We start from the raw sequence: 21,511 nt of genomic DNA, 5'->3' as shown, positions 1-21,511 counted from the left end.
ATAATGTATGTCTCTTGCACGTCAAAGTATGTGACAACATTACTTAAAGAAAATATATCTTACTGCCTACTGCCTAGAGCCCTCCAAGCTGGACAACAGAGTCATATGCATCAAAATAAGAACCAAATCTCCTCTCAAGCGCCGCATGCTTAGCCCTCCAAGCCTTGCCATAAGAAATTCTGTACTTGAACCTGGCGAAGACTTTTGTCTGGACTGCCTTCACTTCCATAGCTTTGCCCTGCACTATCTCATCGTAAAACAACCGAGCAATAAGCGTGGATGAAAGGTTGGCATGATCCTGAGGGATGCAGGGAATAAGACAAGTGTGATTAACTAAGTCACTTATCACCCAACTGGTGCCATACTTAGGGAGAAAGCCGTGCACCCTGACGGGACAATCTGCGTTCTTGCATACCATTGTCAGGAATTTCTGACTGGACACCTGAGCTGTGAAAACCCTTTGCATGGACATTGCCCAATTAATTATTGCATCTTTCAAGGCTTGCTTGTTCGGATACATAGCACCCGTCACAATATTGTTCTGGTGATATTGCCAGGCTGAATCATGTCCATCATTCACGTCATTGCAGATGAGAAGTCATGATTCCACGATGCAGGATTCGGGACCTCCTCTGCATTTTCTTCTTCATCTGACTCGTCAGAATCATCGGCATGACCCCTTTCAACATCGGTGTCTTCTTCTTCCATCTGGTCCTGCATGTGCCCATCTACCTCGTCAGCGTCCACCTCGCCATTGTAATCACCATCGGCATTTCCTCCTTCTACCTGACTGCTCTGTCCTTGTTCGTAACCATCATCTCCAGCATTTGACATAGATAACTGCCTCCCTACACTGCTATGACCAGGATCGTAGCCACCCTCGCCTTCATGTGCAATGACCTCCTTCACGACGGGAAGAACTAAAGCAACAGGATTGCATCCCCTTCGTTCACAACCTTGTAACCACCGCACCCATTCTGAGTCTCGCTCTATCGGCCTCAAATAAAAGTAAATTATTGAACTTGACCGTGTCCACAATGCATGAACACCGATGGTGTGTGTTTCAGTATCAAGACCTAAACTTGCCGCAATCCATTCTTTCAACTGACTGACAGACCATGTTTGAGGTGCGCTCATTGGCACATCTATATGAGTAAATTCACTCAGATCTGCTTCCATCTCAGTATCAGGACCATAGCAAAATCTGAAGTTCACTACATCAGACATCTCGGCTCACCTATTTTTTTCAACAATGAAATACAGGTATTAAGCAACAACTTAATATACCCCCACTAAGAAATATTAGACATGTCTATATATTAGCTAGCTATATATTACAGAATATTAACGGAGCAACTAATACAAGTATTAAGCAACAACTTAAAATGCTCACCAAGAACACCTAAATATTTACGTTTACTACCGGAGCAACTCCAATTACTGACACACCTAAATATATTTACGTTTACTACCGAAGCAAATAACAATAATCGCACACCGGAACCGGGAAATAAAATGCTCACCACGACCACCTAAATATATTTATGTTACTACCGGAGCAAATAACAATAATTGCACACCGGTACCGGCAAATAAAATGCTCACCGCGACTACCTAAATATATTTACATTACTACCGGAGCAAATAACAATAATTGCACGCAACTTCGAAAATAAAAATGTGTGTTGAAATATACCCTTGTAGCGTGCGTGCGAACGACGAACGGCGGCCTTCAATCACCGGAACTGGAGCCGGAAACTCCACCAAACTACCGGAGCTTCACCTCCACCACACTGCCCCAGCTTCACCACCACCACCTCCACCTCCACCACCGCCACAACCTCCACCAATGCGCTGAAAAAATGCTTCAACAAAATGCTCACCATGACCACCACAAGCTACCCCATCAGTAGATCGAGGTCTCTTTTGACTCCCCTAATTATGTAGAACCCATTCACGGTGCCAAATCCACGAAAAAACGAGTTATTTTGGTGTATTAATTGGAGCTAGTTCGTGTAAGAGAGAGGAGGAAAGAAGAATAGAGAGAAGCTTGCGGTGGGAGAAAGGGAAAGAAGAAGGAGAGGAGAAAGAGACGTGTGCTACAGGGCCGGCTCCCTGTCGGCTAGCAGCTGGCCGATCGGTCGGCAGCTGGCTGACTGGGTCGCCCGCGCCGACAGCCAGCGCCCAACGTGGCCTGGCCAATAGTCGGCCTCCGCGTGGCCGAGAAGCCACCTGTCGGCTCGCAGTTGGCCGATAAGACCCAGTCAGCCTGCTGTGGGCCGACTAGGACCAGTCGGCCAGCTGTTGGCTGACGGTGTATTATTTTTGAAAATAATTTTGTGGGCGTAATATTTGTGCAAATTACTAAAAAAATGTATTATTTTAAAAAAAAATTAGCTCCAATCTCTCTCTCTCTATATATATATATATAGGAAAATTGGTTAGTACTCCGAGGAGTACGTACTCCTTCCTTCGTCAATCCTATATATATATTCCCTCCCTCCCTCTCTCCCTCTCTCCCTCTCTATCTATCAACATTTTTCACCACCCCGAAAGTGCATATGTTGAATTTCTTAAACTAAAAACAAAGATCATTTAGTCTATATTTTTACACGCTCACATTTATTTTTAAAAGGCACACGAGTAAATTCGCATATCCATATGTTTTGGGGAAGGGAGACAGCTTTGCTTCAGTTGCTGCAAGAATTAGACCATTTCTATTGAAAATGCTCTTAGTTATTGTGGCCTATTAGACCAGCGTCAACACATGTGTTGTTTTTACTAATACGTATCGTTCAGCGAAAAACCTTAGCCTCTCCAATCCAAGAGAGCCTAGGTCATTTATTTTCTCTAGCCGGTAGCCGGGTGCCAACGCGAACGGCAGCAGTCACCAACGTATGAAAGCTTTCTTTGTGAGGCGGCCGCCGAATAATCTAACGCGATGACGTGACCGTCCGGGGATAAATGCTAGTGTGGCCACCCATGCATCCATTCTGACTACCTCCATTTAGCGTAGTAGTATCTCAAAGATACATAGATATGGCTATTGAATATGAACATATCATTATTTATCAAGAGCATGCTATATATAGACATATGGACACAACATCACACCGTGCTATCGGTGTTTATATTCCCTTGAGGTTCGGCAATAAAGAAACTTATCACTCCATCCATGGATGTCCGGCTTGTTGTTCTCCGTTTCCTCCTCCTAGTACTTGTGCTACATCCAAATCCTGCTGCCATGGCCGGTCTGCCCCCCCCCCCCCCCCTCTCTCTCTCTCTCCCACCCTCTCTCATTTTTAGGTTTGTTAACTTGATGCAGAAAAGATTGTTCTTATGTTTTTGTTAGCTTCGTGGATATGCTCGTGTAGTGAGACCTTGACAGACTGAATACTAACGCGTGGATGTCCGTGATTGTTTATTTCTATGCAGAGTATTGCGGGAAAGGAGCTTATAGGCAGCCATTTTGTTTCGACGCTTGGTGCAAAGGGCTTTGCTGGACGAAGGCGGCTCTCATCGAGGGCGGCCATGTCAAAGATGCCTGGTGTTACAAAACACCATTGGATGCCATTTGTGTTTGTTTGTTCTGCAGCAAATGATTAATTAATCTCAACAACAAAAATAAAGGGTTTCTGCTAAATGAAGTACTTGCTGCTTTTTCTCTCTGAAAATGAGAATCAGCCACCCAAACTGATGCGCATAGTCATATACGTATTATTAATTCTTCAACAATCTCAACCGATGATCAAGTACAACTCAATACCGATGCCGAATAAATGAGCTTAAAAAAACCAACAACATCTACAAAAGGATCTTCCTCACAACAATGTCTCCACAAACTTAGCACGGACCCTATAATGTTTGACAAAGCAAAAACGCTACTCATAAACAAAGCTTTCAGGGAAGGATCACCACACCATGTCAATTTTAACGGGTCCAATCAAATATTACACTTAGAATTTTCATCCTCGGACTCAATATTCGAGACAACACCTTCAATAAAGGCACAACACACGCATGTGACAAAGCCGAATCAAGCTGAAGAGACGAGAACATGGATTTCAACCCAAAGTATGCCCATATTTGTGGTTGAAGCCAAGCTAGATCCTGCCGATGTCGAACCCTGGATACAACCCTTCGGCTCTTGGAAAAGACATCTGGAGCAGGTCAAGGGCCTCGTTGCCCCGCTTTCGGACACCGCTGCGCTCCCTTCGGTCCCTGTCAATATGGTTTATTTCCCATGCACTGTAGCATTGTCCATAATTAGTTCTTATAGATTTTTTATGTTTAACACTAACAATAGTACTCACATCTTAATTATGTACTTTTTAAAATTTCTACACTTTTAATCATACAATCTAAAAGAGCATCAAGTCATCAATTTCCTTTTGATGTAGGTGCAAAATTCTCCAGATATTAATGGCGTGCTTGTGTATTAACAACAATATCAATACATACATGATGGATTAATTATATTGATGGCCAGGAACGGGAAGATGCTAACCCGCCACCAGGGTGGCCATCCATCCATTCTCAGGGTACCGTCCAGCGTATCTCAAATCCCAAAGACATATAGTAAGCATTCATCGCATCTTAAAGATAGATACAATCATTCCGAATAAAAATGTTTATCAAGAGCATGCAAAGACTCTCTATATAGGTAGGATATTAATTCACTATAAAAAAGGCAGGATGTTAATTGCATGTAGTGATGTAGATATATGGTGAAATATAATTAGACGTTGATATTTGATAGAAATTAATTGCATGATGCTATTTGAAAATATATTAATTGCCCATCAGATTTTATGTGATGACGTTGACTTGTTTATAACCGGTGACAGATATATATGCATATAAGTTTCTTGGAGATACTATTGGTGGCGTCTCCCTTAGGTTTGATAAGAAAGAAACTATCACTTCCATCACCATGGATGCCCGACATATGGTTCTCTGTTTCCTCCTTGTACTTAACGGAAATCCTACTGCCGTTGCCGGTTCGTCTCTCTCTCTCTCTCTCTCTCTCTCTCTCTCTCTCTCTCTCTCTCTCTCTCTCTCTCTCTCTAACTTGTTTTTCGCTTCTTTGCACGGCGTTATACACGAGAGACTGAAGCAAATAACTAAGGCAACATGTGTACCCTGCTAAAAAAACTAATGCATGTGTTGTTTTAGTATGGTTTTTGATGTGATTTTATTATTATTAGTCATTTTGTGTCGTCTTGTATTTCCATTATAATTATAGGATCTAAGATGCTCTTCAGCTGTGTTTTTCTTTAAAAAAAACCTAGCTCGGTAAGTACGAATCACAAAATATAAACCGCAAACCCACTAAGATTTGGGAAAATTATACTTAATCCTGATAATTATTACTACCATCCAACCAGTGTAATCCCTCAATTCATTTATACTAGTTGACCCGTTGCGCCAAATGGCGCAGAGACCCGCTAAAGCCATGTTGTCGATGAAAATAGTTTCATTTGCAAGTACCATGTGTTAAATCATGATATATTGAAAATATGTTTATCACGTTGTTGAATCTGAGTTTGGAAAAAGAAAATATGTGTATAACATGTACAGACCAACTAAGGAAGCATTGTTTTTCACCTGAAAAAAGAAGAAGAAGAAGCATTGTTTTAGTTTGAAAATATGGTCTTCATGATGAGAAACCTAAGTTTAAAAAACATATTTGTATAAGATGTATAGACCAGCTATGGATGTGTTCTTTTACCAGTGCTTGCACCAAACTTTAATTTTTCATATGCACGAAGAAACAAAAAAACTCTTTGTGTTGTGCATATGGAGGCATAGGTATTTGAATTGCCCATATGTTACCAGGCCCAACCCACGAAAAACAATGTGTGTGGCCCGTCAGGAGTAGAATAAGAAGCGGCAGGGACTGCATCCACCGAGCCTGTTCATCCCCTTTTCTTCCTCGGTTCCCCAGCTGGGCGAGAGAAGCGTTTCCAGAGAGGCATACTCAACTGGTGAGATTTCTTCTTCCTTTGATTTCGGGTTTCTCTGCGTGCATGGATTTAGTTCTCATTTATCCAGCTCTTGCATTTTTTTTCCTCTTTCTGTGGTGATTTTTACTCCTCCTGTGTCCTTTTTTAGGCATGGTAGATCATGTGTTGTAATTTTTTCTATTTAGGGATGTTGTATAGGATGCAAATAAACCCTTGTAGTTATTCCAATGGTTATTGGTGTATAGGATGATTAGGTTGCGATTCGATCTTTCTTTTTCAGCCACATTTCCATGGATATATGTTGTGCCAGATTTATACGTTAATGTGTCTTCATTAGACTGTTTTGATTCAAAATCCATGATCCCGTAGGTTTGTCCCACGGCTGAGCATGATGGGATCTCCTGTGGATATTAGTTCTGATGAAAGGGCTGACAGTAGCTCCGACGAACGTCCGGACAACATCTCAGATGAAAGTGCTGATAGCTCCGCATACGCGAACTCTGATGAAGGGGTGTAATTGAGATCTGATGAAGTACACCAGCTCTGATGAAGGCGCGTACACGAACTCTGCTGAAGGTAAATTTATACATATGGCTCTGAGCTAGATAGTTTCTACCCTGGGAGCCTTTGGTATGTATGTCAATATAAAGTTAGGCTCATCTGGATTGATTATCTTGAAAGTTTAGTATGTGTCACGATGAGTATTGAAGTTTACTATGTGTCTCTGATGGAGGCATCGACGGTACCATATGTTGCTTGAAATAGGAGAACATCACTGTCGTCAATAGAAGAAGAATGTGTGCTGACACATTAAGTTAGGTCTATTCTTGTTCATTCAATGTAGTGGGTGAGCCCAATTCTAATCTAAAGCCTGGGATCATATGTAGCCAAAGACATGTGAATATGATCATCAACAAAAGAAGTTGACCTTGTACCAGCATAAATAAATTGATTTTGTACGTTCAGTATCTCTATTGCTGTATTTGTTCAGTAATGCTAAAAAGATTCAGCCTTGAGCATTTTTTGTTTTTATAGTTTTCATAAATGTGCAACTTAATTTTGGATCATAGATGACTCGTTGCGCCAAATGGCACAGAGTCCCATTTAAAAACCTGTACGCGTTGAAAATATTTGCAATTTTCAGTAACTTTATTTGTGAGCAAGCACAAAACCATGGCAAGCCTTAAGTATTTGAAAATATTTGACTCTGTTAGTATAAGTAGGTTGTAGCAACTACTTCAAGTAACAATTCAAACCATTTTAGGCAAAAAATGAAGGGCAATTTATCTTTGAATACATATATTTAAGCATGCATATTTCGTTATCTTATTGGAGTAACTTAGAGCCATGTTAGCTGTGACTTCAAAAGGTTTCACCACTCCAAAATCTATCTGAATCCATCACAGTAGATTTTGCATAAGCTTCTACCTTTTTTTTTTTGAGATGGCATAAGCTTCTACCTAATCATCCTAACAACTTCACCTGAGTTGAAATGACCAATCAAACATCTTAAGATCTTTTCAACAACTCACAAAGACAAAAAATGATAGCGGGACACATGGCATGTATACATGTCTTTCCAAAGAATCCTGGAACACCTCTGCTCACATGATTTCGCAATGGTAAAGTCCACGAGTCTTCATTCAAAATTGTTGAGGACCAAACAATGTGGCCACTCCTGATGACCGCATACGTCAACCAGGCCCTCCTGAGCCACATATTTGTTCTTCACAAATGGCATTGAGGTAACATGTCGTTTAATCACATTTGTATATAGGAACACATGTGCATAGTCATATAATGGAGGTTGGCAAATGATAGCTAAAATAGGAAAGGGGCACGTGTATATCTATATCATGAGAATGTAAACCAAATGAATTACTAAGATGGACAAAACAAATAGCAGTCTGTAACACCAGTACATGGAGTAATGGAAAATCAGTTTGGCAAATTGTTCGACTAAACAAATGGCAGTCTATAACACCAATGTATAGAGCAACAAAAACATCAATTTGGCAGCAATGTTCGGTGATGAATAAGGGGAACATGGCAATATTATATGTGTGTGCATAGCCTAGGTAAATCACCCAAACAATGGGAGCATGACAATAATACATAGGTAAAAATAAACTTGCGAAGGAAGATCATCGGTTCTCTTCGGAAATGAAAGGTTCAAACCTCACAACCAGCTAAAATAGCATTCCTTTCTACAGAGGAAATGCTACATATACTTCTCTAGCGGTTGTATATAAGAGCACCACTTCCGCCATCTACTATATTGGAAGCAAAGTGAAGTGGTCTCACTCGTAATAGGCATACCGGAGTTCATGCCCAGGAAGAGAGCCTACACATTCTCTCTGTACATAGCTTTAGTTTCATTTTCAAATGTTTGGATAAGGTTCCAAGATAAATGAAGGATCAGCTATATCTCCTGATTGTCACTATAAAATGATGCAACATGGAGAAGATGCTAGTAACTATTTTGAGGTTTCAAGAAACAAAAACTCTAAAACAAAATGATCTAAAAAGAATCAGGGGAATAATGTGATAATTCATAGGCCAACAACAATATTTATTTGTCTCTCAAATAATTGGCATGCAAGGAGGAAAATAGTAGTCCTTGCCTCATTGGAAACATTGCAGAGATGTGACTCGGAAAATAAGAAACAGATAAAAAACAGAAACATTAATGTCCGGCAAATTCCAGTGCCTGATGAACTGTATACAGCATAATATTTCAAATGTATATGTAAGGCTGATCAAATTTCACCAAAGAAGCATTGGGTCATCCAGAAAATGTGAGCTACCATCTTATTTTGCAAAACCGTACCAAGTTCCAATTCTTACAAATATAGAGGTAACCCAACTTTCACATGCTTAGACTCTTTGACAGCCATGCAACTACATGGCAATTTCTGGTGTGTCGTCAGACCTGTGACATGGGAGTAAAGAGGTAAAGAGAAAGGAGCACTTACCAGAGATTTATCATGGGCTGACTATTGCTGCTACCATAGGATTATTTGGCCCCACCTTTGCAGCTATCTCATCTCACGCTGTTCGTTGACACTGCATATAGTTCAATGGACAGGAACTGTAAAAAAAGAGGTCTAGCTGAAAACTGCATATAGTTCAATGAGTAGTAACTGTAAAAAGAAGCTAACTAATCCGAGATGTCCTTTGTCTTCTGAAAACAAAAATGGGGAAAGTTTCGAGACATGTAACATCGGTTTTGGAAAAGCAATCTGCCGGCATCCTTTCATGTTCAACCCGCAGAAATGATATTAGACAGAGGTCTCGTACTTGATGAATTCACAACTGGTTGAATTCTGTAGATTTGGTCTTCATGATGATAAAAAATAAAGGGAAAATCTATAGACTGTTGTCACAAATCCAGGATAATGTTATCAAGGTTCAGAAAAAGCAAATCATCATATAGTCCACTAAAATGCAGTTATAAAAATACTTTAGAGTTACTACGACTTGTGTGCTTTAGTGTGCTTGTTCGCCTTTCCCGTAGAGTGTTTCTTTATTCAGCTAGTTGATGGACTATTTTTGCAAATTTATTGTACATACTTTACTCATATAAAAAATAAGATACTACATGGTTATTTTCCATTAGTTCGTGTCACAACTCATGACAACATTACTGAGGATATATATACTAAAAACCTATAAAGTTTCTAGCTAAGTCGTCAAATGGCTAATCTACATGGACTGGAAACGGAATCACGCTTGATGCTCAGTCCTCAATAATGACTCATATATGTAGGTAAGACCAGACTATCTCGGTCCTTATTTACAAGATCAAATCTCACAATTTATGCTGAGTACAACCTGCTATAAATATAGCATAAGGGGCACATACCCTGAATATATGAGCTATTTGTAATTGCCCAGTCCCTTGCTTTAAGACCATTTTATATAAATTCATGGTAAACCTCAAGATTGGTCAAGCCCAGTTTAGTTACAAATGCAATGCACTTCCCACAAATACGGCTTAAAAATGTCAATCTAGCACTAATGATCTGGACTGGGTATTAGAGATAAATTATATGAGTATAAGTTATCTAGAGCAGAAATTCAGTATAGATACTTCTCTGCTGAGTGGACGCAAGGACGAGCAAAGACAAAATTGAACGGTGTTGAGAAGTTGAACAGCTGGGCCACCAGTCTGCCACAGTTCTTGGGCTCAACAGCTTAGTCAAAGGTGACGACAGGAGCAGAACAATCCTAGTAGATATCAATTTTCATAAACTCATGCTTCTAAGTAGATCAATCCAAATCATGTGCATACATGACAAATAGCAAAGCAAGTATAAAGTAAGAAAATAAGATCCAAAGTAGACCAATGCATACTGATTGGCAACAATACTCACAGTTAGTACCATGCATAGTGCATAATGCACCCAGATAATAAAGAAGAGACCAAATCTCTATGAACTTTTTATACTGACAAAAGCAGAGTTGAATGCTCAATTAAAAACCTTTGTAACCTAAAGAGGACTGGTGGTGAATCAAACCTAACATTGACGTTGTTGTGAATTATCATCTAAATCTTGCTAACTCAGAAGGGAATAACATTAAGTATGATGCAGACATGTATGAAAGCAAATTTAATCCATATATCGAACAACTTTGCATAGCACATTGACCAATCAAAGAGAGTGTTAAGTACCTGAAGAAGGGAAGATTCCGAATCAAATCAATTCCCTTACTATCAATCGCACTTGCTGCAATTTTTTCTGAGTACTTCATCTCGCTACGTTGGACGATGCAGCTTCACTGAAATTGACAGAGAGCGGATAGAAATCAGGTGGCCAAAATATGTACAGGAGATCGAAACCTAGGGAATAAGAGAAAGTATGTAGATGCAAATCTGAACCACCTCAAGGTCTTTCTCCTGCTGCTCCGGTGGGCAACCCTCCCTCAACCGTTGACCCCGCCCGTATTAGACGCTCCACCAACCCCTGCTGCTGCTTCTAGAGGCGCAAGATTCGCCATGGCCTTCTTTCCCGGCCCAGACGAGGGAGGTTCGTGCGACGGTGGCTGACAAGGGAGTGAGGATGGAGGAGGAGGGAGTGGACCGGCAGCTGTGGTGCCAAGGACGGAGGAAGCACGAAGCAGGGATGGAGGCAGAGGCAGCGCCTCCTATGGTGCAGAGGAGGTGAGGACGCGGTGGCGCGACGAGTCGACCAGCCAACCGCCGCGGGGAGGAGGATGGTGTGCGAGGCATCCCCCTTCTCCTCCCCCCTGCTTCTTGTCCTCCTCGCCAGCCACCTCCTTCGCCCTGTCGTCCGCATCCTCCCCCTCCACTCCTCCGCGAAAACCCCGCTGCCCTGCTCTCGCACGACGGCGACCTGCGCCCAATCTGGAACCATGGCGGCATGGAAGAGGAGAAGAGGAGGTGAGCGAAGAGGCAAGGCCGTCGGCGTAGGGGAAAGGAGAGGAGGCGGCTGCTGTGGGGATCGGGGAAAAGGGGCTAGGGTTCAGCTGGTGTGGGATGAGGGGATTGGGCAAGGACGTCAATGCGGCTCGTGAGGAGTGATTGGGCAAAAATCTCCCGCACATGCGCGGGGCTGACCCAGCCAATGCGAGCTGGAGGCGAGCCCATCCGTCATTGGACACGAAAAACAACTGTGAGGTGAAAAAGTTTTGACCGTAAAGAAAATATCCAACGATCCAGACGCACCAAAGGCCAGATCGGACGGCCATAAAGGGCTGCGCGCGAGGGAGCCTTCTGGAGGCGAGTTGGCTAGCCTCATTATAAGTTTAAACAAACTAGATCACGATTGCGCGCGTTGCTGCGCCCGTATATTTTTTAAAATTTTAAAATATTGTGTAAACATTTGAAAAAATATATATCAAGAAAACAAAGTTACATAAAGGATAATTTAATCATTCACATAATGGGAGACTTTCTGCCCCATTATACTGTTTCTTAATTTATATATATGAGATAGGCATCCCAACCTCACCAACTGAGAGACACAAAAACAAAGAAATTGACTATGTCAACGCCACCTCCAAAGAAGCATACATATAGGATTAACGAATCATCCACCGTTTATTTGCAGATAATCTATATACGGATACTTCTTACCATGCCTGACTTAACCCTAAAAGGCTAGGAATGTCCGCATGTGCAGCACACATTAACCTCAAAATTTTCCATAGTGATCAAGAATATCACAATTTAGCTCAACGGGTGGGTATAGAAGTTTTTCCCAGGACAAATAAGTAATAGGCTTGTATCCAAAAAAAAGTTTAGAGACTAAAGCACGAGCAATGCTCACAGGGGCTTTTGGGGGGGGGGGGGGGGGGGGAATGCCCAAACTTTATTCATCTAGTTGGACATTAAGAGGGATACATAAGGGGTCATGGGGGTGAATCAGCCACAGGTGGCGACCCCGATCAAGTGCTAATGAATCTTTTGCAAGTTTATGTGCATCTAAGTTCGATGCTCTCCCTTCAAAAATAAAATTACAGCTATTAAAAAGAGAAGTACGGATGAATATTTCCGTGATGACTGACATATACGTTCCTCCCTTTCCTTTCTGAATGTTATCAACTACTGTTTTGCAATCGCATGCCACAACGAAATACTGAAGTGAAAGGTCATGTGCAAGCGAGAGTGCCTCACGGCAAGCTATAGCTTCTACTACTGCTGGAACAATAGCTCCTTGAATCACTACAGCCGACGAGCCCAAATACAAGCTTGTGCTGTCTCGGCAAACTGCTGCTGCCGCTCCTAGACTCGTGTCAGACAATGCTGCATCAACATTGATTTTCATGAATCCATTTGGCGGTGGAATCCATTTCGTCCGTTGTTGCACAGCAGCCCGAACTGCTGGTCTCTGTAGCGTCCTCTGGGACAACGTACTGATGGTCTCCAGCTCCGCCAGAAAATGTTTCACGAACTTGTGCGTTGCCAATGGACTCTGATAGACTTCCTCGTGAATTGCCTTGCGCCTGGCTGTCCATATCGCCCCCAAGGTGACTGCCACCTCCACGAATTCAGCATGTGATAAAGACCCCTGGACATGAAATAACCAATGTTTGGCACTAGGTTCTGTAGCATCAGCCATCACTTCCACTATCTCTTCATCAGCCAGTGCCCATACACACCGCGCCATCGAGCACTCCATTAAAGAGTGTTTCCAAGAGTCAACAGTACCACACAATTGGCACTTGTCTATGATACTCATGTGCCTCTGTTTTCGGACATCCTCTGTAGGCAAAGATTGCTTAGCAAGCCTCCATAAGAATGTTTTAATTTTTGAAGGGATCTTAGGACTCCTAAGTGTAGTCCATCCCTTCTCCTCCTGTGACATGTTTGATACTGACGCCCGGCCTTGAAGCAAATCCTCTCCTCTCTTCTTTGTTTCTGCTAGCAGTCTATAAGCAGATCTTACCGAAAAGGAGTCCTTCTTCTCAAACTGCCAAGCCCAAAAATCTGCCATAGGCATGGTGCATAGTGGTATATTAGTGATGGACTGAATATCGATTGGTAGGAAATACTGTTGTAGAAGATCAGATCGCCACGCTACATTTGCAGCATCAATCAACTCCGACACTAGGATTGGTGGGTTCGGCCTCAAGCAGGCTATAGGTTTCATAGAAGTATCCCTGGGAATCCAGTTATGCGTCCAAACCTCTGTCGAACTCCCGTCTCCAATTCTTCGGATCAGGCCATGAGCTAGCACGTCCCTTCCCTCAATCAACGACCGCCAAACCTGCGAAGGGTGAGAGCCCACTTCTGCATCCATAATGCTTACCTCCGGAAAGTAAATTGCCTTGAGTAACTTGGCACATAGAGAGTCAGGCATAGTCAACAACCTCCAGGCCTGACGTGCTAATAACGCAAGGTTGAAGAGCTCAAGATCTCTAAAACCAAGTCCTCCATTCTTTTTTGGTTGTGTCATCGTTTGCCAAGAGACCCAGTGAGGCTTTCTCTTCCCCTCTTTGCTCCCCCAAAAGAATTGTCGGATGAGTTTATTTAAGTGTTCACACAACCCCCTCGGTAATTTAAAACAGGACATAGAAAAAACCGGAACTGCTTGCGCCACAGACTTTATCAAAATTTCTTTTCCTGCGGCAGAGATTGCTTTTTCAATCCATCCCTTCACCTTATTCCATAGCCTGTCTTTTAAATACTTGAAAGCCCCAGTTTTACTTGTTCCAATATCAGACGGCATGCCCAGATACTTTTCATTAAGTGTTTCAGTTTGCACATTGAGTATACCTTTGACCTCCTGCCTGGTCGACTCTGGACATCCTTTGCTGAAGAAAACGGAGGACTTGCTGCTATTGATCCTCTGACCTGAAGCTTGACAATAAGAGTTCAGTAGGTTTGACACCTCTGTCGCCCCTGCACCATTTGCCTTGAAAAACAGCAGGCTATCATCAGCAAATAATAGGTGGTTAACCGGAGGCGCCGAGGGGGCCACCTGAATTCCACCAACTTGCGACGACTGATCTCTGGATTTGAGGAGGCCTGAGAGGCCCTCCGCTGCTAACAAGAAAAGGTAGGGTGATATTGGGTCTCCCTGCCGAATACCTCTGGTAGGTTTAAAAACCTCGAGTTTATTCCCATTAAAAAGGACAGAAAAGGAAACTGACTTCACCATGCTCATTACTCTGTCTACCCATATCCGCGAGAAGCCCAACTTGAGCATTATAGCTTCCAAGTAATCCCACTCCACTCTGTCATAGGCTTTCATCATATCCAACTTCAAAGCACAACTCCTATGCTTCAAAGCTTTGTTTCTCTTCATAAAATGAAGGCACTCGTAGGCCATGATGATGTTATCTGTGATTAAGCGACCTGGTACAAAGGCTGACTGCTCAGGTGAAATAATATCTGGAAGTATCTCCTTGAGCCGGTTAGCAACAACTTTTGAAGCTATTTTGTATAGAACATTGCATAAGCTAATGGGGCGAAACTGAGCAAGGGAAGTAGGAGACTTGACCTTCGGTATGAGAACAAGGTACGTGTGGTTGATGCATTCTGCATTTTCTTCCCCTAGCAAAATACGTAAAACTGCTTTTGTCACTTCATCACCGCATACGTCCCAATGTTTTTGAAAAAAGTGGGCCGGATAGCCATCCGGACCCGGCGCTTTGGTTGGGAACATCTGAAACATAGCTGATTTCACCTCTTCCCCCGAATAGCTAGCATTCAAAACTGCGTTCATTTCAGCGATAACTCTGGGTAAGACCGAGTCCAGCACTACATGCATGTTGGTTACCCCTTCAGAGGTGTATAAATCAGAATAGAATTGTGTCGCCATTGCCTCCAGCTCATTTATTTCTGTCACTACATCCCCATTCCCCTTTGTCAAAGATTTGATGATATTTTTCCTTCTCCTCATGGTTGCTCTAATATGGAAATAACGGGTGTTTTGTCTCCTCCCACTAACCAGTCAACACGAGATCTCTGTTTCCATAATATCTCCTCGCGGTGATATAATTCAACTAAGTTATCAGTTATCTTAAGCTCTTGAACGGATGGGCCGACACGACCCGGAATAGCTCGCAAGATCTCCAGTTCATTTTTCATTCTCTTGATCCCCCTCCTCACGTTACCAAAAGTTTGGCGATCCCATCTAGACAAATCCCCTGCCAGTTGTTGTAGCTTTTCCTTTAACTTATCAACTGTCCTACTCTCATGGTCCTTCTTCCACTTTCCATTCACAAAAGCCTTCAGTTCTGGATGGGTTTCCCACATTAACTCGTATTTAAACTCTTTGGCACCCTCCCTCTTGATGAGCTCATCCGAAAACTTCAACAAAATAGGGCTATGATCAGAACAGGCTGCAGTCTCATGCACAACCGATGCCGCGGGAAATAACGCACACCAGTTTGGATCGGCTACTACCCTGTCCAATCGAACCTTTGTATGAGTTCCACCAGCAACCTTCCTCTCAAAAGTCCATTGAGGGCCTATGTGCCCCAAATCTGTTAAACTGCAGACATCGAGAGCATCTCTGAATCCATCAAGTTGTGCATGGCTCCGTTGGCCTACTGCCTCATACTCAGAATGAAATAAGACTTCATTAAAATCGCCCAGCACCATCCATGGATCTCCTGCTGTTGCTGCCAAAGAGCGTAGTGTGTCCCACGTTCTGTATCTCTCCGGAACCTGCGCTTCACCATAAATACATGTGAGCCTCCAAGGGGCCGGTCCTAGATCAGAGATCCTTGCATCAATATGGTACTTCGAATAGCCCAACACCTTAAGTTTTATTTCCTCATTCCAAAAAATTACAAGACCACCGCTCCGACCGGAGCTACTAACAGCAAAAGATTTATTATAACCAAAAGAAAGAGCTAGAATTTCAGCGCGCGCGCTCTGGATTTGCGTTTCGACTAAACACAGAACGGCCGGGGTAAATTTGTTCGCGAGCTCGCGGACCTCATGAACTGTCGCGGGATTACCCAAACCGCGACAGTTCCAACATATTACACTCATTGTACACGGCGGTCTCCCGCAAGGGGAGCCGCCGATCTATCATCATCATATGTCTCCGTTGCTATATCGACCACAACAGTACCATCAACTCCCCGCAGCTTCTTCCTGTTTGCGTTTTTCTGCGGCGTGCTTTGCAAATCTTCAGAGCTAGTACTTGCCTCGAACTGATCAACCATACTTGCCACCAAAGTGCCCTTACCCACCGGTACTATTGCTCTCACCAATGTTTCTGACTCAGTGGCAAGCGTTTCATTTGAAACTGAATCTTCGGCCAATCTCTTGCGTAATATAGCGTCTGCTACCCGAGTGTCTTGGCTCGTCAGATCATCCGTTGTTGCATCCCCACTATTACGTTCCTCGTTCTGGGTGCCTTGGAACACAGCATTAAAGCGCCAACTTTCAGTGGGTATGTTAGCACCTCTCCCCCTTCCTCGACCAAAGCCCCCATCATCCCTGCTACCACCCCTGCCGAACAGGTTTGCAGTTGAGCCAAAGCGACCACCGCCACTACCCCCTGTCGTCCTCTACCTCTTCCCCGCCCCCCGTCTGCCAGAATGAAATCGCCCCACTCCAGCTTTTCCACGTCATGCTCTCCATTGCCACATTCTTCATACCAGTGCCCCAGCAGTCCACAAGCTCCGCAGAACATCGGCAACTTTTCATATTTTACCTGGTACCACTCCCTCTTCCCTTCCTTGGTCATAGACACAAACCTAGTCAGTTTCTTGTCAACTTTCATACTCACTTTGACTCTGACAAATTTACCCACATAGCCAGCAGGCAGCTTGATTTGAACTTCCTTCACTTCCCCCATAGGCCTACACATACCCCTTACAATTTGTTCGTGCAAATAGTTGTCAGGAAGTTTATGCACTTGCGCCCAGACTGTGAGCTTGTTCAAAATTACCGATATAGGGTTGCAGAATCCATCATACTCCTCCATGAGCACCGCCTGATTGCGGAAAAACCAGGGTCCCATGACCATAGCCTTGTTCCAATCACCCAGGCATCCAAATTGCGCGGTGAACAGGTTGTCATCCACCCGCCTCCAGATCACCTCCTTGGCCGGATCCCAAGCAGATCGCATATCTGCGTAAAGAGCACTAGGGCTAAAACCTCTGACGGTATGTACCTTCACAATTGCCAACCACTTTGCGCGGGGCGGTGGTTCAGCCACATCTTCCCAAACAAATCCTTCATCCTCCTCTTCATGCAGATGCAACTTCTCCAGTAGCTCGTCAACTGGGTCCATAGATCCGCTACCTTCTCCTCTCTCCATCAGACCGTTTTGTGTGAAAAAACGGACGCAGAAACCCTATATCGGCCAGCGACCACAAAGGCGGACGGGGACCGGTAGGAGATGATGATCGCCTGAGCAAAATCAACTCACGGCAGTAGAGCCGCCGGAGGAGAGAGAAACTCTAGACTGAAGGAAATATGCCCTAGAGGCAATAATAAAGTTATTATTTATTTCCTTATAATCATGATAAATGTTTATTATTCATGCTAGAATTGTATTTACCGGAAACATAATACATGTGTGAATACATAGACAAACAGAGTGTCACTAGTATGCCTCTACTTGGCTAGCTCGTTAATCAAAGATGGTTATGTTTCCTAACCATGAACAATGAGTTGTTATTTGATTAACGAGGTCACATCATTAGTAGAATGATCTGATTGACATGACCCATTCCATTAGCTTAGCACCCGATCGTTTAGTATGTTGCTATTGCTTTCTTCATGACTTATACATGTTCCTATGACTATGAGATTATGCAACTCCCGTTTACCGGAGGAACACTTTGGGTACTACCAAACGTCACAACGTAACTGGGTGATTATAAAGGAGTACTACAGGTGTCTCCAATGGTCGATGTTGGGTTGGCGTATTTCGAGATTAGGATTTGTCACTCCGATTGTCGGAGAGGTATCTCTGGGCCCTCTCGGTAATACACATCACATAAGCCTTGCAAGCATTACAACTAATATGTTAGTTGTGAGATGATGTATTACGGAACGAGTAAAGAGACTTGCCGGTAACGAGATTGAACTAGGTATTGGATACCGACGATCGAATCTCGGGCAAGTAACATACCGATGACAAAGGGAACAACGTATGTTGTTATGCGGTCTGACCGATAAAGATCTTCGTAGAATATGTAGGAGCCAATATGGGCATCCAGGTCCCGCTATTGGTTATTGACCGGAGACGTGTCTCGGTCATGTCTACATTGTTCTCGAACCCGTAGGGTCCGCACGCTTAAGGTTACGATGACAGTTATATTATGAGTTTATGCATTTTGATGTACCGAAGGTTGTTCGGAGTCCCGGATGTGATCACGGACATGACGAGGAGTCTCGAAATAGTCGAGACGTAAAGATTGATATATTGGAAGCCTATATTTGGATATCGGAAGTGTTCCGGGTGAAATCGGGATTTTACCGGAATACCGAGAGGGTTACCGGAACCCCCCGGGAGCTTTTTGGGCCATAGTGGGCCTTAGTGGAAAAGAGAAGGGGCTGCCCTAGATGGGCTGCGCGCCACCCCCTTCCCCTAGTCCTATTAGGACTAGGAGAGGTGGCCGGCCCCCTCCTCCTCTTTTCCCCTCCGAGGAATCCTAGTTGGACTAGGATTGGAGGGGGAATCCTACTCCCAGAGGGAGTAGGACTCTCCTGCGCCTCCCCCCCTTGGCCGGCCAGCCTCCCCTCCTCTCCTCCTTTATATACGGAGGCAGGGGCACCTCTAAACACACAAGTTGACACAAGTTGATCCACGTGATCGATTCCTTAGCCGTGTGCGGTGCCCCCTGCCACCATATTCCTCGATAATACTGTAGCGGAGTTTAGGCGAAGCCCTGCTGCTGTAGTTCATCAAGATCGTCACCACGCCGTCGTGCTGACGGAACTCTTCCCCGACACTTTGCTGGATCGGAGTCCGGGGATCGTCATCGAGCTGAACGTGTGCTCGAACTCGGAGGTGCCGTAGTTTCGGTGCTTGATCGGTTGGATCGTGAAGACGTACGATTACTTCCTCTACGCCGTGTCATCGCTTCCGCAGTCGGTCTGCGTAGGGTACGTAGACAATACTCTCCCCCTCGTTGCTATGCATCACATGATCCTGTGTGCACGTAGGAAATTTTTTGAAATTACTACGAAACCCTACAGTGGCATCCGAGCCAGGTTATTTATGTTGATGTTATATGCACGAGTAGAACACAAGTGAGTTGTGGACGATACAAGTCATACTACCTACCAGCATGTCATACCTTGGTTCGGCGGTATTGTTGGACGAGACGACCCAGACCAACCTTACGCGTACGCTTACGCGAGACCGGTTCCCTCGACGTGCTTTGCACAGAGATGGCTTGCGGGCGACTGCCTCTCCAACTTTAGTTGAACCAAGTATGGCTACGCCCGGTCCTTGCGAAGGTTAAAACGGAGTCTATTTGACAAACTATCGTTGTGGTTTTGATGCGTAGGTGAGATTGGTTCTTACTTAAGCCCGTAGCAGCCACGTAAAACATGCAACAACAAAGTAGAGGACGTCTAACTTGTTTTTGCAGGGCATGTTGTGATGTGATATGGTCAAGGCATGATGCTGAATTTTATTGTATGAGATGATCATGTTTTGTAACCAAGTTATCGGCAACTGGCAGGAGCCATATGGTTGTCGCTTTATTGTATGCAATGCAATCGCGATGTAATGCTTTACTTTATTACTAAACGGTAGTGATAGTCGTGGAAGCATAAGATTGGCGAGACGACAACGATGCTACGATGGAGATCAAGGTGTCGCGCCGGTGACGATGGTGATCATGACGGTGCTTCGGAGATGGAGATCACAAGCACAAGATGATGATGGCCATATCATATCACTTATATTGATTGCATGTGATGTTTATCTTTTTATGCATCTTATCTTGCTTTGATTGACGGTAGCATTATAAGATGATCTCTCACTAAATTATCAAGAAGTGTTCTCCCTGAGTATGCACCGTTGCGAAAGTTCTTCGTGCTGAGACACCACGTGATGATCGGGTGTGATAGGCTCTACGTTCAAATACAACGGGTGCAAAACAGTTGCGCACGCAGAATACTCAGGTTAAACTTGACGAGCCTAGCATATGCAGATATGGCCTTGGAACACGGAGACCGAAAGGTCGAGCGTGAATCATATAGTAGATATGATCAACATAACGATGTTCACCATTGAAAACTACTCCATCTCACGTGATGATCGGTTATGGTTTAGTTGATTTGGATCACGTAATCACTTAGAGGATTAGAGGGATGTCTATCTAAGTGGGAGTTCTTAAGTAATATGATTAATTGAACTTAAATTTATCATGAACTTAGTACCTGATAGTATCTTGCTTGTTTATGTTGATTGTAGATAGATGGCTCGTGCTGTTGTTCCGTTGAATTTTAATGCGTTCCTTGAGAAAGCAAAGTTGAAAGATGATGGTAGCAATTACACGGACTGGGTCCGTAACTTGAGGATTATCCTCATTGCTGCACAGAAGAATTACGTCCTGGAAGCACCGCTGGGTGCCAGGCCTGCTGCTGGAGCAACGCCAGATGTTATGAACGTCTGGCAGAGCAAAGCTGATGACTACTCGATAGTTCAGTGTGCCATGCTTTACGGCTTAGAATCGGGACTTCAACGACGTTTTGAACGTCATGGAGCATATGAGATGTTCCAGGAGTTGAAGTTAATATTTCAAGCAAATGCCCGAATTGAGAGATATGAAGTCTCCAATAAGTTCTATAGCTGCAAGATGGAGGAGAACAGTTCTGTCAGTGAGCATATACTCAAAATGTCTGGGTATAATAATCACTTGATTCAATTGGGAGTTAATCTTCCGGATGATTGCGTCATTGACAGAATTCTCCAATCACTACCACCAAGCTACAAGAGCTTCGTGATGAACTATAATATGCAAGGGATGAACAAGACTATTCCCGAGCTCTTCGCAATGCTGAAAGCTGCGGAGGTAGAAATCAAGAAGGAGCATCAAGTGTTGATGGTTAACAAGACCACTAGTTTCAAGAAAAAGGGCAAAGGGAAGAA

At 43.6% G+C, this 21,511-nt stretch overlaps 2 long non-coding RNA genes across 2 annotated transcripts; one reads left to right on the top strand and one right to left on the bottom strand.

Annotated features, from left to right (window-relative positions):
- The first annotated feature begins 3,113 nt into the window (after nucleotides 1–3,113).
- Nucleotides 3,114–3,697, top strand: LOC123105813 (uncharacterized). The gene is made up of 2 exons (XR_006451010.1): nucleotides 3,114–3,251; nucleotides 3,436–3,697. It is a non-coding gene; the product is annotated as an uncharacterized lncRNA (long non-coding RNA).
- A 3,626-nt stretch (nucleotides 3,698–7,323) lies between these two features.
- LOC123105812 (uncharacterized) lies at nucleotides 7,324–11,494 on the bottom strand. The gene is made up of 3 exons (XR_006451009.1): nucleotides 10,852–11,494; nucleotides 10,642–10,748; nucleotides 7,324–9,032 (listed from the first exon to the last, which is right to left on the bottom strand). It is a non-coding gene; the product is annotated as an uncharacterized lncRNA (long non-coding RNA).
- Nucleotides 11,495–21,511: the final 10,017 nt, after the last annotated feature.

This window comes from Triticum aestivum, chromosome 5A (genome assembly GCF_018294505.1).
Source record: "Triticum aestivum cultivar Chinese Spring chromosome 5A, IWGSC CS RefSeq v2.1, whole genome shotgun sequence".
Taxonomy (NCBI): domain Eukaryota; kingdom Viridiplantae; phylum Streptophyta; class Magnoliopsida; order Poales; family Poaceae; genus Triticum; species Triticum aestivum.
The sequence above is the reverse complement of the archived record's forward strand: the minus strand, read 5'-3'. Positions and strand labels throughout refer to the sequence as shown.